Source organism: Alexandromys fortis, unplaced genomic scaffold (genome assembly GCF_014885135.2).
Source record: "Alexandromys fortis isolate MF-2015 unplaced genomic scaffold, M_Fortis_MF-2015_v1.1 scaffold_194, whole genome shotgun sequence".
NCBI classification, from domain to species: Eukaryota; Metazoa; Chordata; class Mammalia; order Rodentia; family Cricetidae; genus Alexandromys; species Alexandromys fortis.
Window position 1 is genome coordinate 1553185 of NW_026068075.1, and position 12895 is coordinate 1566079.

General features: G+C 45.7%; 1 pseudogene; it reads right to left on the reverse strand.

Moving 5' to 3' along the window:
* Positions 1-1376: 1376 nt before the first annotated feature.
* LOC126488276 (60S ribosomal protein L15-like) lies at positions 1377-1967 on the reverse strand (annotated as a pseudogene).
* Between the last annotated feature and the right edge of the window lie 10928 nt (positions 1968-12895).

Below are 12895 nucleotides of genomic sequence, written 5' to 3' on the forward strand. Positions count from 1 at the left end.
ATTAGTGCAGGGCTTCCCAGCAATATTTATGGCTTGCAACAGCTGAGGTGCTGCTTCTCGGTAGGCGGGGCAAGGCTCAGAGAAGCAGAAAGGGCAGCATCGTTTTAACTAACTCAAAAGAACTGCTACACTAGGGAAGTCCTGGGCACTTGAACATTATCTCATAATACTATCTCATAGCCCTTCCCACTTCCAATTTAGGGTACTTGAACATCACTTACCGGTTCCTATGAATTCTGCATGGTTAAGGAGGGTAACTAGAAGGTCTGTAAAGAGGAGTCTTTATTGCTGCCATTACTTTTAATGTGGTTTCTTAAAGAAGCTTGAAAGAAATGAATTCACTGTGAGATTTTCCAGCATGCTGGGCCCCATTAGTGTATCTATGGGGAATAGCACTGCTGGGAAAATTACCTACAAGATTTTTCATACTCATTGGTCTCAAATGCCTGCTGGAATGCGGCGAGGATGGAAGCGTCGACAGGAACAGCTCCTGAGGAATCTGCAGGTGGGTGTCTGTTGGGTATCCAGCAGGGAGCCGAGCCATCCTGGGAACTCACTTCTGAAGCCAGACACTTTATGTCATGGGAAAATTGGAGCAAACCCAGCGTGGTTTTCCAGTTCCTGTCCGAATGTGCCTTCTGCCTCTCGACACTTTGTGGGCCTGAGCCTAGAGTTGGCCGGCAGCGCTGTATAGCCAAAGGGGATCTACAATTGCAGGTCATTTAGTTTATGACCATTTGGGGATCTTAAATGTTCATGAAATTGAATGGGCCTTTTTAATTTTGCTGCTGAGTTAGTTGGGTAATTGCTTTAAATTCCATTTTGCTCTGGCTGGGTCCTTGTGATCACATTTTTGTTTTGTTTTCGTCTGTTTTGTTTTGTTTCATTTTCTGTCCGGACTGCCTTTGATTCTCTCACCTGGATCCTATAAAGGTGTTCCTCATAATGTCCCCCAGGGGACATTCCTTGGCTATGATAAACAACCAAACAAAAACTCCTGCTTCTCAGCAGTGACTACAGAGCAAGGATTTTTTCCCCTGCCATGCTTTTGTTGATCTACTATCCTCTGAAGCCACTCCAAACTGGCTCCCGGAGAACATCTCCTGGCTAAGGGGAGATCAGAGGTCTGAGGATAGGCCAGAGAGAGGAGCACGAGGCAGGATGTTTCATAAAGCATCGCGGAAGATTTCCTTCTGCCAATATGCGAGGGTCAAAGAAACACTGTGAGTTTGTCACCTGTAGCATGGACTCACCTAGGCAACCTAAATCACAAACTAAGTAGAGGCCATTAAAGACTTTTCTTTTCTTTCTTTCTTTTTTTTTTTTGATAGTCCTAAGTTGCTTATTGGGTATGAATTGTACAAACATTACATGTATTAGTGGTAATGGTGGAGCTGCATTGTATGGCGTCGTCTCCAGGCTGCTCTGTGTGAGAGCCACCAACAGCGTGGTGAACTTGTCACCCTTTCCAAGACCACGGCTCTATCTGCCCTTGCATCTCTCTGTGCTTGTGGACTGGTTTGGTGGTCCACTCGGTGTCAGGATTTCTTCTGATAGCTTTATGGAATGGATCAATGAGGAGAACCTCAAAAAAACTTTTATGTGGAATCTTTGCCAACCCAGTAAGACCTGAGGACACTCAAAACCCCACAGTGGCGTCCAGCTCTCTCCTAGGGCAAATTTTAACTGGTTCACACCATGATGGGCAGGCTTGCTGGAAGTGGCGCCCTTAGGAACTGGGCGTTTGCGCCCACCACAGCGGACAGGGACACAAATCCTGTATGTGACGTAACCTTGCTGGGCCTTGTATCCCAGCCTTCGTACTTTATTAGGCCAGATGGGGAGGGGAGCCCTGTGCATCGGGCAGACTGCTAGCTCTATTGTCAGCAACAGACCCTCAGAAGAAAGAGCACGATATAGAACTGCTTCTTCCTCCATAGCTCCTGGATGTATTTGTAAGCACACATCTTGGCTCACCTGATGGCTGCCGCCAGAGGAAAGGAAGAACCATTAAAGACTTTTCTTGTTTCTTAGTGAAATGTCCAAATAATTAGCAATGCATTTTTAAATCCATGAGAAATTATTCCTATGCATAGGTGAAAATTTTGAGAAAGAGTAAAATAAACGTAAAGAGTAAAAATTTTGAGAAAAAGTAAAGGAAGGCAAATACTCGGCACAAGATGGGTATATTATACATTTCATTTCCTTGCTACCACTTTGAATGGAGAAATGAAGGTTTTTTTTTTTTTGTTATTGCTATTGTTGTTTTTAAGACAGGGTTTCCCTGTGTAGCCTGGCTGTTCTGGAACTCTCTCTATAAACCAGGCTGGCCTGAACTCAGAGATCTGCCTGCCTCCTGCCTCTGCCTCCCGAGTGCTAGGATTAATGGTGTGCGCCACCACCACCCGGTCAAAGGAAGTTTAAGTTAATTATTTATTAACTTTTATTTACTAGGTTTTCTGATTCTACAATAGAACACACTGGGTTTTTCATTCTTAACTTTTAGTTCGAACTTAAACTAAGGCCAGTCTTGTCTTCTTGGACACACAAATTATTTCCCAGAAAATGTTTTAAGGCCCACCTTTTCCTATAATTCAGTATGTGTAAAAACAATGTCACACATGGCTTCTTTGTGCCATGGCAAATAAGATGTTGATAAGATACAAAAATAAAATTATAACCACTTGCAGGACAGAGATGAGTATAGGAGGAGAGGTGTGTATCAATGTGCTCTTAACCCAAGGACTTTTGGAAATCAAAGGACCAAAAGAAAAAAAAAATTGTGTGTTTCTTTCAATCAAGCAGGTTGTAAGGTTGCAACCAAACAGTGAGTAATGTCTCTTAGCCTAGATAGACGATTTCTTAAAATCAAAGTGAATGCGTTGCTTGGATGTTCTTTATTAAGTTCTGAGCAGGCCAAAGCTTCAAGGAGATTTCGCAATATGACTGAGCTGTCGTCTAAGACAAAGGAAGGACATTAATATAAATCTAGGGCATTTGGGCTAGACGGCCGTGGATGGTGAGGTCATTTGAGCTAAGCTAGTATTTTATATTCACAGTTACTGTCTTCCTTTGCCCACCTCCTTCCTCACGGCTTTGTCAAGGACACCATTGACCTCTGGACCCTCCTGAGAGCAATGTCCTGTTACTGAAAAATTAATTCTAGCAAGAATGCTAAAGATCTGTGTTCAGCTTGTATTTTGATCCGCGGACTTTCTTCAGGCCGAAGGTGAGTCTGGTCCAGAAGTTATAACGTGAGCTGAGCTCTGCAGAGAATTTCCTTTTCCCAGGATCTTTGGATGAAATGAATACCTCCATGCTATTGTTTATTCCCAGTGCTTACTTGGAGTGAGAACAGAGGAGCTACACAAACATGAACTCCCCTTCTTTCTTTGGCTGAGATCAATAGATAAGAGACGGGGATCTTCAAGCAGCCAGGATTCTTATACAAAGCAGGAATGCGAACAGGTCAATTCTTTCAGCTCTCCACATTCCGAGGTCGATGGTTGACGGCTGGCGGAGGAGTTGGTGTAGGCTTGTGTGTATATGATTACACAAGTGAGTCCCCTTCTTTAGGGTCTCGGGATGATTTGGTAAAGCCATTCTTTGTTTACTTCTTGCCTCGGGAGACAGTGTCATCAGCACAGGTTCAGGGATGTCCCAAGTCTTCACTCCGGCCAGATGGTTGTCATTAATCACTCCCCCAGGAACAGTGTGATTCTCCCAACATGACCTCTTTAGAGGTTATCAGCTAAGCTATGTTTCTTAAAGAATAACACCGTTTAGAGCACATAGAAGATCAGCAGAACGTAGAGCATTGGGAAAGCTGTTGAGGGAATTCTGTCTGATAGCCAATTGTACCGGGGCAGCTTGGCCCAACGTGCACCATCTTCTCTGGGGAGATGTGACCTGATAAGAATAGGGTGTGAGGGGTCGCGCCCCCTATTTTTTGGACAGTGTAGGAGCTGGCAGAACCACAGCTTTGGGCTTTCCCAATGCCTTTTGGGAACGAGGTTGCGATAGAAGCGGCAGAGAGCTGGTCCTCCAGTGGGAAGTGCAGAGCAGCTGCTCACGCAGCTGGGATTCCTCATTCGGTCTTGTAACCATTGTGCATGGGTTTTGATATTAATAAATGGTTACACAGTCCCCAGACTTCCCTCTTTATAAAGTGACCTTCCTGTGGCAGAAAGTCTAGAGCAGAGGGCAACACTGCTTTGTAAATGAAGAAAGGAGTGTTCAAAGTAAATGGAAAGCCAGCGGTAGTGGCACACCTCTAAGGAGGTTAAGGCAGAAGGTTCAGTGGAGGCCAGCTTCAGCTACACAGACCATTTGGAGCCTGCTTGGGACACCTGAGATTCTGTCTCAAACAAAAAACCAACACCCCAAAGTAAATAGATGTACCACAACCTTCTGAAGAGTTTATCCAAGGGGCTGGTGAGATGACTCAGCAGTTAAGAGCACTTGTTGCTCTTCCAAAGGACATCAGTTTGGGTTCAGTTCCCAGTACCAACATGGTGGCTTACAACCATCCTTCACCCCAGTGCCAGGGGATCTGACACCCTCTTCTGACCTCCATAGCATCAGGCACACTCAAGATGCACATACGTACATTCAGGGAAAACAGTCAGACACACTACAAAAGATAAATCTTTTAAAACTTAAAACAATAATAAAAGTTTATCAGAGTAACATCAGAAAGGTCTTCATTTCGTAATTTTAAATTTGTTTATTGCGTCTGGATGGTTATCTTAAGATGTGTACTTCTTCATAAAAAAATTCGTTCACATTAAGTTTCATTTATGTTTGCAATTTAAACAAGGTTAAGGACACTGGTAATGCCCACTGTCTGTCCACTCCATGTTTCTTCAGGCTTGGTCCATCTTAAATTACTTTAATAGAGGTGAGTATCAGAAACGCATTATTAACTGTGTTAGCTTGTCATTCGCGTTTTTCTTCAAGTTAACTGTTGCCAAATAAAATCCAAACTTTAAATTGAACAGTTTTCAGGCTTTTCCTTTGCCTCCGTGACAAAGGAGTGCCTAAGGAGTCCAGGCACTGCTAGAGAAGCAGCTGGATTCCAAGCTTCACACCTGTGATTCCAGTACTTGGGGGAACCAAGGTAAGAGGGTTGTCAGGAATTTGAGATTAGTCTGAATATACAGCAACATCCAGGCCAACCTGAACTACATCACAAGACAGATTCATTGCCCCCTAAGCCCCAGCCCTAAGCAAAGGAAATCAATAAATAAAAGAAGTAAAGATTGTTGTGGGACATTATGTTATTAACTACGTAAAGATGTGTTACCTTTTTATGCTGCAGAATATTACTTTAACTGTGTAAAGGTGTGTGATGTTTATTTATGCCTCATTTGTTTAATGGTATAAGGATGTGTGTTTAATTGTGTTGTATCCGTTTCACCTTGCCTGCCTAAGGCACCTGATTGGCTTGACAAAGAGTTGAACGGCCAATAGCTAGGCAGGAGAGGGATAGGCGAGGCTGGCATAAAGAATAAATAGGAGGAGGATTCTAACGAGAGGAGGAGAGAGCAGGGGAGAAAGAGAGGGATGTGCCCCAGACCAGAAGTCAGGCAGCCACCAGCCAGACATGGAGACAGCAAGAAAGTAGGACAGAAAGAAAGAAAGAAAGAAAGAAAGAAAGAAAGAAAGAAAGAAAGAAAGAAAGAAAGAAAGAAAGAAAGGTAAAAGCCCCCAAGGCAAAATGTAGATGAAGAGAAATAGATTAAAATAAGAGCTAAGATAAGGCTGAATATTCATAACAATAAGATGTCTCCGTGTCATGATTTGGGAGCTGGTTGGAGGCCACAAAAGATTGCCGTGACGCTCCTCACTTTCTATAATCCAAGGCTATGCTTGACGGGAGCCACTTGGAGTTTTCTTCTTTAACTTTCTCAAGTTCAGTGGTGTGTGACCTCCATGTTCTTTTATAAATGTGCAAAAGCCACCTGTTTGATAACATGATCCAGAATTCTGCTGGGGATCAGTGTCAGGCTCGCCGCCTTGCAGTTTCTGAAATCCACCCCTGGCCGCTTTTATATTTAGTTGCCACCATCGGCATTTTCCATCTCTTACATGTTTAGCCAACTTCCATGTGGGCTGTAGCTTTGACTTTGCAGTGAAGTTCCGAGCATTTATGTGACTTCAAATGAAGAACTAATCGTTCACCTGTTCAGGGTAGTCAGTCAGCAACCTTTTGTACCAGGCAAGTCAGGCACACCAGACAAAGGGCCAGCTCCTCTTTTCTGGCTTGGAGTCTATAGTTGGACTTTTAGGTATGGTGATGGTTTTGTTGCCTGCAGTTTGGAGTGTTCCCTCCTAGTAGACCAGCTTCCCTATTGATGCCCAGTGGATCCCACTCTCTGGGACCCATGCAGGTCATGGAACTTGGAACTGAGTCATAGCATTTAAAAAATACCCAGCTCTCTAAATGCTTGAACAGGATAGAGATTGGTAATAGTCTCTCTCTCTCTCTCTCTCTCTCTCTCTCTCTCTCTCTCTCTCTCTCTCTCCTGAAAGAGATTATGCTGCATACAGCTTTTTTGGTCTAATAATGTGCTCCATAAATCTGCTTAAAGTGAGCATGAGCAGCCAGGTGGTGGTGGCACACACCTTTAATCCCAGCACTCAGGAGACAGGGGCAAGCGGATCTCTGTGAGTTCAAGGCCAGCCTGGTCTACAAAGTGTTTCAGGACAGCTAGAGCTGCTTTACAGAGAAGCGTTTCTTGGAAAACAAAAATGAAAACAAAACAAAAAGAAAAATGGACATGAGCAAGTTTGGCTCCTGCTCAGCTCTGCATACGGACCAGTCTATGTTAGCGCTTGGCACAATACTTCCTGGTTACCAAGCAGAACATGAGAGCATGAAGCAGAGTGTGCATGCGCAGTAGACTTTATCAAAGAGGGGCCCATATCTATCTTGTTCTTAATTGTAGCCCCAGAGCTTACAAACAATACCTATTACTGTGTCGGGGGTTCCAGAAGTCTCTGATGACGAACGGTAGGAAGTCGAAGGAGAAGGGTACAGCTCAACGAACTTGACGTGCTGAGAGACTGACCCACTCCGTGGGACAGCACTGCTAATTTTAGTCACCACCTGCTGATTGAAATCGAGCTCCAAATAGTCCTCCAGGCTTGTTGGAATTAGTGTATGCTCTACTTCAAAGCCAAAGAAATAGAAGGGAGGCTTCAAGTGAGTCGTACGTAACCTCTGCGACCTTTACGGCAGCTGTGTCTTCATGCCTAGTACACGGTGAGGTGCGTAGCCGGAGCTCCTAGGTACTTGAGGAGCCTGGAGACCTAGGTTCTCACTCAGCCCGGGCTACTAATTTAGCATAAGACAAGCGAATGCTTGCTCCTTAACTAGAGCTCCATTTCTTCCCATGTGCAACCAAGTCCTTAGGTCTGCTGCTGCCACAAACCCAGAATCCCTTGCTTTCTCAGAATTAGAACTGAAGCCAGCTGGATACACATAGCTTGTTGAAGTAACATGAGTACCATGGCATTTCCTGCCTAACAGGGGAGAGGCAACTGTCTATGCCCAGCAAGGGTAAACCCATGCCATTTGAGTTTGTTTAGGAATTGCATGTCTTCTTTCTGTTGTCGGGAAAAAGCACACTGCTGACCTGGAAGGATTTCAGCTTTATTCTCTCAGGAACCAACGGAGGGTAAAGCTAACTTCTTACTTGCCAGGGTGCCAGGCTTAGGGACTGAAGCTCAGTCAACTAAAGTGATGCAGGTTTCCAGAACGGCTCTATGGCCGAGTGCGTGCATGCTGTCATACAGAACATACTCACAGAAGTGTCCTCAGTGGAGCTCAGAGTAAGTCTGACTATGTTAACGGAAGCAGCTCCTGGGCCTTGGATCAGGAAGAGTGAGGACCGCAAGGGACAGGCTTTCCTGTTTGTGGAAATAACCCCGAAGCCCCCACCCCCCACCGCTGCCAGCCAGGGAGCATCTTCTAGTCATTCTTCTGGTGGGTCGGAGCTGGAGGAGGAGGGCACAGTGATCCAACTAGACTCCCTGAGAGTTCACATTGTATGTCAGAGATGACAGCAGTTTCTCGGAACCCCGGAGAATTATTTAATATTGGTAGCATTGTCACTCAGAAAAACAAAACAAAACATTTGTACCATTCGAGTTATCTGATTGAGAAGTTGCTGGGCATTCGTCTCCAGTCTGCTTAAGGGACCAGAGCCAGAGACTGTCGACCTCTTTGAGAGTTAGTAGTTAGTGCTGTTAGTTTGAAGCTAATGCGTTTCTGAGACAGTCTCCCCAGCCAAGGATTTCTCTTAATGTACTATGTAGCCAAGTGTGATCCTCCTGCCTGCAACTCCCGAGTACCTGGACTATATTATATGCCACCACCTCCAGTTAACGTGGTGCTGGGGAACAAAACCAGGGCTTTGTGTATGCTAGACAGGAGCTTTAACAACTGAGACACAACCCGGCCTTAAAATTAATAGTAAAGGGAGAAAAGGTGGCAGGATTAAGTGGCCAAGTTCACTGAAGTTCACATAGGATTTGGAAGGAGAAAATGTGAAATCCGCTCATGGAGTGACTGATCCCGGCCTCAAGGATCGCAGTGTGCCTTGCTGGTTTGGTGATGGAGTGCCCTGGTACTTTCTGAATTGCGCTGCTTCTCAATTCACTTCTCTCATTTGGTTATTTCTGATTTGATCTGGACCCCCCTCCAACTTTCCCCAAAGGACAAGGCAGCTTTCTCCTCTAGTTAATTTACAAAGCAGGGCCATTTTACAAAGAACTTTCACTAGGCTCGCGCAGCAGGAGACGGCCTGACTGCTGGAGGGCGCCCCCCAGTTCTTCTCAGGAAACCATTCAATAGGACAAGTATTTAAGGGGCACCTGTGGGTAGCCCAGGGAGGCCACAAAAGAGAGAAAGGCTGTCTAGGGTTTTCTTTTTGCTTTGGTCCACTCCACTCCCAGGGCCTTAGGAACTTGACCGGGTAGGAGGGAGCAAAGGTGAGAACCGGAGAACAAAAGGGGACATGCAGCAATTAGAAGCCCAGGAGTCTCCTATAGAAACGGCAAGATGGAGAGGCCCTTTCAGGGATCACCTCCTGGGCTTTCCACACTGGGAGCCAGAGGCCCCCAAGGATTCCGAATGCCAAGGGTGGAGTGGGGCTTGAAACTGAGGTGGAAAACGTCTTTCTTCTGATTGACGATTTCGGTTGGGGTGGGGGGAGGCATAGGGAGAGCAGAAAGAGAACTAACAGTTATTGTTAGATCTGCCATTGTTATATTTAAACTGGTGCGTTTGAGTTTTAAGACTGAAATTGTGGAATTTCAAAGAGGACCCATGCTAATACAGGCTGCTTTGAATTATACCCTGAAGAGGCCCTGAATAAACTTTTAGTGACATTTCAATGAGGAAACTTAGGAGGTTGACTGTTCCACAGTGCTACAATGCACATGACACATGGAACCTAGATTTTTCTCGGGGCCACATTTTTTTAAAAAGAAGCAAAGGGGGCAGGGTGGGAACAAGTCAGCTTAATTTTAGTGATCCTGTTTCTTTAACCCAGCTCTCAAACGTTATCATTTCAACATGCAACTGATATTTTCGTAATTGTGGATGAGCTATCTGAAACGCTTGCTTTGTGTTACAGCTCTGAAATCCAGTGTGCATTTTACATTTGCCTCATACCTCAGTTCACAGGGGCTTCATTTCAAACGACCGGCAGTCACACGAGGCCAGGGGCCACTCGATTGACCAGTGGGGGAAAGAAAGTTTCCTCCCAGCAAATTCTGGGATCTTATTCCGACCGCTTCTCTTTTTCCTTGCTTCTCGGGTTGAGATTTCTCCCTTTGCGAAGGCCAGGGACAGGCAGGTGAAGGACAGACAAGCAAAAGGCAAGAAGGCAGGAGACGGACAGGCAGGCAGTGCAACATGCAGAGGGACAGGCAGACAGGAGAGCGGGCCGGTGAGCAAGGGACTGCGGATGTAGGATGAATGACAGCAATGCAGGCCAGCCTGCACGCACACAGCATTCGCCTATTCTTTGCTACGTATCGCTCCCATCTTTACCAGAGCCACTTGGGCACATTCAGGGAAGCCTTCTCCATACTGGAGCCTTAGCTCAGTTGTTGTTGTTGTTATTCATTTAGCTAGCTGACTTTTCATTTCTGGGGGTGGGGGGGGGGGGGGGAGAGGGAGAGAAGGCCCATACACAGCCCACGTGTGTGTAAGCTGGAGGTTGGCTGTCAGGTGTCTTCCTTGATTGCTCTCCACCTTCTTTTTGGGACAAGGTCTCTCATGGGAGCACAGAGTTCTCTGATTAGCTTTACTTGGGGAGCCAGAAGGCTCCAGGACTCTACTTGTCTTTACCCCCTCAGTGCTAGGGTTTCAGACGCACACCATCACACCCGACTTTTATGTGGGTGCTGGGGGATCTGAACTCAGGTCCTCATGACTTGGCAGCAGGCACTTTACTTACTAAGCTCTTTCTTTCTCTCTCTCATATATATATATATGCGATATATACCATATATATATATATATACACACACACACACATATATATACACACACACACACACACACATATAATAGCTCAGGTTCCCTTTACTTGCATTTAGTAGCTAAGAGTGGCCTTGAACTCTTTACCTGCCTTCCTCCACCTCCCAAGTGCTGGGAAATGTTACCTACATGGGGTGTGACTGGCAATAGGAATCAGCCTTTAAGAGTGGGGTTGATGGACTGGAGAGATGGTTCTGAGGCTGCCAACTCTAACAACCTGAATTTGGTCTCTGAAACCCAATTGAAGAAGAGAGTACTGACTCCTGCAAGTTGTCCTCTGATCTCTACATGCTCTTTGTTGTGCACATAACACACGCGCGCGCGCGCACACACACACACACACACACACACGCACACACTCACAATGTAACAAACAAACAAACAAACAATAAAAGAGTGGGGTTGGTGACACTTATTACCTGAACAATACTTAGCATGCTTGAAGCCTATAAAGAAAGGAAAGTGGCCCACAATCTCCCTAACCAAATTCTTGCACTATTTGTATTTCATCCTGCCTGGGGGCCATGATGGCAATGATGCGCACACTAAAGAAGTCCGGGCATATGTTGCTTACAAGAACTTTCCTAAGAAAGGTATCCCTCCCAGGCCCTTCAACTGAGATTCCCTTCTAACATCATCCATGATAGTAGAACTACCTCCACCTCCTTCCTCTCTGATGGCTCTAATGTGGCTGGGATTGTCCCCTCCTCTGTGTGTCCTGTGTCTCCCATGTCTGTCCGGCAGGTATGGCTAGCCAGGAGCAGTTGCACACACGTGCGCGTGCGTGCACACACACACACACACACACACACACACACACACACACACACTATGGGCTGCTGAAGCAGGAAGTGCTGAGTCTGGAGATTGCATTGTCCTCTTCAGAGGCTGGGGTAGCCTGTGGAGGTTCCTTGACCCCAGTGGCCCCAGGCTGACCCCCTGCCAGAGGAGAGGAGCCAGACTGCCAAGAATGCAGTGGAATCCTGCTGAGCCTGGAGCCTCCGTGGAGAAAATGAACAGGAAGGCCATTTGTTAAGACACACTGGCCTCAGTGCTGAAAAGCTCTTTGGGCTTCAACAAAGGTAGGGAGCGGGAGCGTTGTTTCAGGACTAAAGGTCTGTCTGGTCCAAGCTCCCTTCAGCCTGTCTCAAAGGGAAGATGCTACAAGGAGAAGCAGCAGTGCAGTCCAGATGACTTGAACTTGACAAACCTCCCATCCTGTCTCAGTCTTGAGTCTGGTGTTGAATTTGCTGTGGAACAGTAATGCCACGAGACGCATCACACTGTTCCGCAGTTTTTCTTACGTGGATGCACTCACTGAGGTGTGGCGTGCAGTGTAGGGCAAGTAGTTTCAAATGGACACTTTCAGATATCAGCACTTTTATTTAGAAATTTTCATCATTCTTACTCATTTTCATTCACTTCAGGAGATCTTCTGGTGATGGGGGGGAACAAGGATTCTTGGGAAGAAAATCAAAATTGCATTGGGATAGCCTAACACATGCCCAGTTGATAGGCATTTTAAAGTCAAAACTTTCTCTCCTCCACTTTAACATAACGTGGAGGGGCTCGTGAGGCAAAGGCAGGTAAAGGTGCCGGCTACCCTGCCTGATGACCTGAGTTTGATTCCTGGGCCCCACATGGTGGAAAGAAAGAAATGACTCCAGCAAGTCGTTCTCTCATCCCCACGTGTATATCACAGTGTGTGCACAAGTAAATAAAATGTGATCCATTAAGTTAATTAATAAATAATAGCAATAGATAAATATTTATTAAGTAATAAATAAATCGAAACTAAATTGTAGTCCTGGTGATATCTCCGAGGATGCTTGACTGCTATGGTGAGATGTGGAAACTGAGGCCACAAGCCAGTGCAGGGACCAGCCAGGGCAGTTAAATGATTCAAATACTAATAATCCTGGTAGCTGACACAGAGAGCAATCTGTGCCAGGGAGTTCTCTAAGGGACTGGAACATACGAATCTCATTGCACTAAGTGCAGTCACAAAGACAGGTGTCATTAGTCTCCAAAGAAGGAATCTGGAGCAGGGGGTGCTCAGTCTCTGCCTAAAGCTGCACAGCTAATGTGTATCAGAGCATAGACTCGAACCTGTAGTTCCCCAAGTCCTAATCCTGGTTCTGATCTTTCTTACCCCTTGGAACAATGAAAAAATATACTCGTGAAATTAGACACTGGTTCCCACAGACCTCTGTCACATTCCATGTTAATTCTTTAAGACATTTATTTGGTGGCGGCGGTGGTGTGTGTGAGTGTGTGTGAGATGGTGGGGTGTAAGATGAAAGAGACTTTTCAACGTACCATCCTGTTCCTGCCCTCATA